The following is a 6,527-nucleotide window of genomic DNA, read 5'->3' as shown; positions in this document are numbered from 1 at the left end:
ATGTGGGGCGGGGTGGGAGAGAGAAGGAGTGGGGGGAGAGGGAGGGAAAGGGGGGAGTGGAGGGGCACAACAGCAGCATTAGCCAGAGGGGGACAACTAACTACGGGGGGGAGGGGAGGTGTCGAGAGCTTGGCCCCCTGCCCATCTCCTCTTGCTCCCCTCCTCCTTCCCTCCCCCCTCTCTCCACCTCCCCCTCTCTCTCCCTCCCTCCTTCTCCCCCCTCCCCCGCTGCCCTACCCCACTCGCTGCTGCCCTTCGTTTCCCAATAACACTGTTCCTCCTCCCCCACCCCACACACTCAACCTCTCTCTCATCGTCGCCATTATCATCACCATCATCATAATCACCATCATCATCATCACCATCATCATCACCATCACCATCACCATCACCATCACCATCATCATCACCATCATCATCATCACCATCATCATCACCATCATCATCATCATCACCATCATCATCACCATCATCATCATCACCATCATCATCATCATCATCCTACTCCTCTACCATCATCACATCTTCCTCCCCTTTCTCCTCCGCCGATCTACACACTCGTTCTTTGGTCTGGGGATATCTATGATGCCTTAATCCAGCGTCTTTTACCCCCAGCTGAGGGTAAAAGATCGCATTTAAGTTAGTAAAAAACCCAAGTGAACGAGATTATATAACTCCTCAAAGAGCCAAAGAGAACGTATCTGTTTACTAGAGAACCCTGAGAGAACCCATCTATTAACGAAAGAACCCCAAGTGAACCCATCTATTAACGAAAGAACCCCAAGTGAACCCATCTATTAACGAAAGAACCCCAAGTGAACCCATCTATTTACGAAAGAACCCCAAGTGAACGCATCTGTTTACTAAATATATGCACTACATCTTGAGCTCACCACAGACGTTCCCGTTAATGTTGTGTTGTCACCTGTAAGATAAATTTGGTTAGGTTGTGTTGTGGAGTGAGTGGGTGGGTATTTATTTATTTGTTTGTTTTATTTTGGTTATGATGACTGATGACTGAGTATGATGACTGAACACCTCGAGTATGATGACTGAACACCTCGAGTATGATGACTGAACACCTCGAGTATGATGACTGAACACCTAGAGTATGATGACTGAACACCTCGAGTATGATGACTGAACACCTCGAGTGCTCTCTAGAGGTGGTTGTTGAGATGTTTGTACTGTGAGACCGAACCATCTTCCTGTAGCAAATATTCCCTGAACACCTCATCTTTATGTGTGTGTGTATTGGTGAGGTGTGTGCACTATGAATACACACACACACACACACACACACACACACACACACACACACACACACACAGGTGGGCGATGCGACTGTCCCCTTGAACGTACCCAGACTGGCCCGCCACCCCTCTATGATCGCAACATCAACACTACTACTACCACGACAGCTATTATTATTACTACTACTCCTACTACTACTACTTTTTTTTAATGGCCTCCAACCTCCCCCAATAGCCATACCTTCGTTCAACCTTACTCTCCTTCAAGGACGACCACGAGGATGAGGACGACGACGACGAAGAGGATCAAGGACGACCACGAGGATCAAGGACGACCACGAGGACGAGGACGACCACGAGGACGACCACGAGGACGAGGACGACAACTTATCACCGCCTCACAGGGTATACCAGCAGCCGCAGTAATTGGGTCAAGTCATCACTGGAGGCTTCTCGGTGTGACCTACTGTTGTGAGGAGGAGGAAGAGGAGAGAGGTGGAGAAAGAGGGGAAGAGAAGGAGGAGGAGGAGGTGGTGGTGGTGGGTGATAATGATGGGTTCTCCTGATGGTAGTATTGGTAGTGATAGTAGTAGTAGTAGTAGTAGTGGTGGTGGTGGTGGTGGTGGTTATTAATAAGGGAAATATAACTTAACACACCTGTGAGAATCTACCTGTTGTGTCGCAGGTAAGGTGACTCAGGTAACTTTAGCGGAGGGACCTTTGGGAATCCTCTCTTTGTGCTCAAGCTTATGTTTACCTGAGCCAGATAAATGCCTTCTTATATCTCCTCTAAGGTGTAAAATTTATCACTGGTTGGTCTGACCGTCACGACACACACACACACACGACAGGGGTATACACACACACACACACACACACACACACACACACACACACACACACACTACAGGGGTATACACACACAACAGGGGGACACGCACGCATACATACATACATACATACACACCACCTGGTTGTGTTGTATATTGATCACCTGTGTGTGTGTCCCCATTCTGCCTCCCAGCGCCACTCTGATCCTTACCCATTACTGTGGTGGAGGGAGAGAGGAGAGGAGACAGGGAGAAAGAGAGGAGAGACATACAGGGGAGAAAGAGAGAGGAGAGACATACAGGGGAGAAAGAGAGAGGAGGATAGGTAGAGAGAGAAAGAGGAGAGACATATAGAGGTGAGAGAGAGAGAATGATGAGAGGTAGAGAGAGAAAGAGGAGAGAGAAGGGGGGGAAGAGGGAGAATTGAATTTTTTTTTAACTTTGCCTCAAACTGACAGAGAGTGATGTGTGTATGTGTGTGTGTGTGAGAGAGAGAGAGAGAGAGAGAGAGAGAGAGAGAGAGAGAGAGAGAGACCTAAATATAGACCTAGTGACTGACATTCCTAAGTATTTTTGTTGTTCTCCTCCTTCACTAGGCCTATACACTGACCTAGTAGTACACATTCTGGGGGTAGGTCTTGGGCTATCACTACCTAGGGAGGATATAGGGAAATAGGAGAGATAGGCTGAGAGAGTGTGACAGTGAGAGAAAACGAGAGAGAGAAAGGGAAGGAGAGAGGGTGAGAGGGAGAGAAAGAGGGGAATAGAGAGTAGTACTAAAGAGAGGAAGTATTGAGAGGGGGGGGAAGGGGCAGGAGGGAGGGATGGACAGGTGGGAGGGATGGACAGGTGGGAGGGATGGACAGGTGGGAGGGATGGACAGGTGGGAGGGGGTGAGTGGAGAAGGTTAGACAGAGTAATACTACACAAGAGGGGGAGAGAGAGAGAGAGAGAGAGAGAGAGAGAGAAAAAAGACTGGTGACAGACAGAGAGGAGACCGGTAATAAATAAAGGAAAGAGAGAGAGGGGGAGGAGGGGAACTCTTAATTGCTAGCTACACGAGAGTCGTATTTGGACCGGGCCAGATCACTAGTGTAGAGTGTTCCTTGACGTCACCGCCCCGTACCACTGTCCTTCACCCTGTAGTCTCGTGAAGTCATCGTACTCACTGGGCTATTAAATTGTACTCTAGGTATTGTCATTGTACTCTAAAGGGTTAAACAGCGTTACTTATTCAATGTATCTTTCAGGTCCTTCACGTAACATCAACAAGATCAAGTAGCAAGTGGATCACGTAACACCAAGAGGATCACGTAACAAGAGGATCAAGTAACATCAACAGGAACACTGTACTCAGGTATTTGCATTGTACTCTAAAGGGTTAAACAGCGTTACTTATTCAATGTGTCTTTCAGATCCTTCACGTAATATCAACAAGAGGATCCAAATAGCATCAATAGGATCACGTAACAAAGAGGATCAAGTAACATCAACAGATCACGTAGCAAAGAGGATCAAGTAACATCAACAGGATCACTGTGTGCTCAGGTATTGTGATATTGCTCTAAAAGGGTTAAACAGCGTTACTTATTCAATGTATCTTTCAGATCCTTCACGTAACATCAAAAAGACGATAAAGTAACATCAACATTATCACGTAGCAAGAGGATCAAGTAACATCAACAGGATCAAGTACTCAGGTATTTGCATTGTACTGTACTCTTAAGGGTTAAACAGCGTTACTTATTCAATGTGTCTTTCAGATCCTTCACGTAATATCAACAAGATCAAGTAGCAAGAGGATCACGTAACACCAAGAGGATCACGTAACAAGAGGATCAAGTAACATCAACAGGAACACTGTACTCAGGTATTTGTATTGCACTCTAAAGGGTTAAACAGCGTTACTTATTCAATGTGTCTTTCAGATCCTTCACGTAATATCAACAAGATCAAGTAGCAAGAGGATCAAGTAACATCAACAAGATCAAGTAGCAAGAAGATCAAGTAACTTCAACAAGATCACGTAACAAGAGGATCAAGTAACATCAACAGGAACACTGTACTCAGGTATTTGTATTGCACTCTAAAGGGTTAAACAGCGTTACTTATTCAATGTGTCTTTCAGGTTCTTCGCGTAACATCAACAAGAGGATCAAGTAACATCAACAAGAGGATCAAGTAACATCAACAAGCTCAAGTAGCAAGAGGATCAAGTAACATCAACAGGAACACTGTACTCAGGTATTTGTATTGCACTCTAAAGGGTTAAACAGCGTTACTTATTCAATGTATCTTTCAGATCCTTCACGTAACATCAACAAGATCAAGTAGCAAGTGGATCACGTAACACCAAGTGGATCACGTAACAGCAAGAAAATCACGTAACATCAACAAGAGGATCAAGTAACATCAACAAGCTCAAGTAGCAAGAGGATCAAGTAACATCAACAGGATCACGTAGCAAGAGGATCAAGTAACATCAACAGGATCACTGTACTCAGCTATTGACATTGTACTCTTAAGGGTTAAACAGCGTTACTTACTCAATGTGTCTTTCAGGTCCTTCTCGTAACATCAAGAGGATCAAGTAGCAAGAGGATCGAAGTATAATGAACAGGATCCATTAACATCAACAGGATCACATGTAAGAGGATCAAGTAACATCAACAGGATCATGGCAAGAGGATCAAGTAACATCAACAGGATCACTGTACTCCAGGTATTGACATTGTACTCCTAAAAGGTTAAACAGCGTTACTTACTCAATGTGTCTTTCCAGGTCCTTCTCGTAACATCAAGAGGATCAAGTAGCAAGAGGATCAGAGTATAATGAACAGGATCAAGTAGCATCAACAGGATCACGTAACAAGAGGATCAAGTAACATCAACAGGATCACTGTACTCAGGTATTGACATTGTACTCTTAAGGGTTAAGCAGCGTTACTTATTCAATGTATCTTTCCAGGTCCTTCACGTAACATCAACAAGAACAAGTAGCAAGAGGATCAAGTAACATCAACAGGATCACGTAACAAGAGGATCAAGTAACATCAACAGGAACACTGTACTCAGGTATTGACATTGTACTCTAAAGGGTTAAACAGCGTTACTTACTCAATGTGTCTTTCAGGTCCTTCACGTAACATCAACAAGATCAAGTAGCAAGAGGATCAAGTATAATGAACAGGATCAAGTAACATCAACAGGATCACGTAACAAGAGGATCAAGTAACATCAACAGGAACACTGTGCTCAGGTATTGACATTGTACTCTTAAGGGTTAAACAGCGTTACTTATTCAATGTATCTTTCAGGTCCTTCACGTAACATCAACAAGATCAAGTAGCAAGTGGATCACGTAACAGCAAGAGGATCACGTAACAGCAAGAAAATCACGTAACATCAACAAGAGGATCAAGTAACATCAACAAGCTCAAGTAGCAAGAGGATCAAGTAACATCAACAGGATCACGTAGCAAGAGGATCAAGTAACATCAACAGGATCACTGTAGCAAGAGGATCAAGTAACATCAACAGGATCACGTAGCAAGAGGATCAAGTAACATCAACAGGAACACTGTACTCAGGTATTGACATTGTACTCCAAAGGGTTAAACAGCGTTACTTACTCAATGTGTCTTTCAGGTCCTTCCCGTAACATCAAGAGGATCAAGTAACATCAACAGGATCACGTAGCAAGAGGATCAAGTAACATCAACAGGATCACGTAGCAAGAGGATCAAGTAACATCAACAGGAACACTGTACTCAGGTATTTGCATTGTACTCTTAAGGGTTAAACAGCGTTACTTATTCAATGTATCTTTCAGGTCCTTCACGTAACATCAACAAGATCAAGTAGCAAGAGGATCAAGTAACATCAACAGGAACACTGTACTCAGGTATTTGCATTGTACTCTTAAGGGTTAAACAGCGTTACTTACTCAATGTGTCTTTCAGATCCTTCACGTAACATCAACAAGATCAAGTAGCAAGAGGATCAAGTAACATCAACAGGAACACTGTACTCAGGTATTTGCATTGTACTCTTAAGGGTTAAACAGCGTTACTTATTCAATGTATCTTTCAGGTCCTTCACGTAACATCAACAAGATCAAGTAGCAAGTGGATCACGTAACACCAAGAGGATCACGTAACAGCAAGAAAATCACGTAACATCATGAGGAACATCACGTAACTGCAACAGGATCAAGGTAACATTTAACAGGTGTGTGTGTGTGTGGCGTAACACATCAGGGATCCCACCTGTCTATTGGACGGTAAGGTAAGGTGAGTGGGGGAGGGGGGGGGGCATATATGTGATTGGTTTATGGTTGGTGTATACTGATTGCTGATTGGGTGATAGGGTCAATGGTGGTTTTCATTGGCTGAGAGGCTCTATGTTAGTTTTTCATTGGCTGAGGGTATCAACGCTACCCTCC

This window comes from Homarus americanus, unplaced genomic scaffold, assembly GCF_018991925.1.
Source record: "Homarus americanus isolate GMGI-L3 unplaced genomic scaffold, GMGI_Hamer_2.0 scaffold3929, whole genome shotgun sequence".
In the NCBI taxonomy this organism is placed as follows: Eukaryota; Metazoa; Arthropoda; class Malacostraca; order Decapoda; family Nephropidae; genus Homarus; species Homarus americanus.
Note: the sequence above shows the minus strand (reverse complement) of the source record.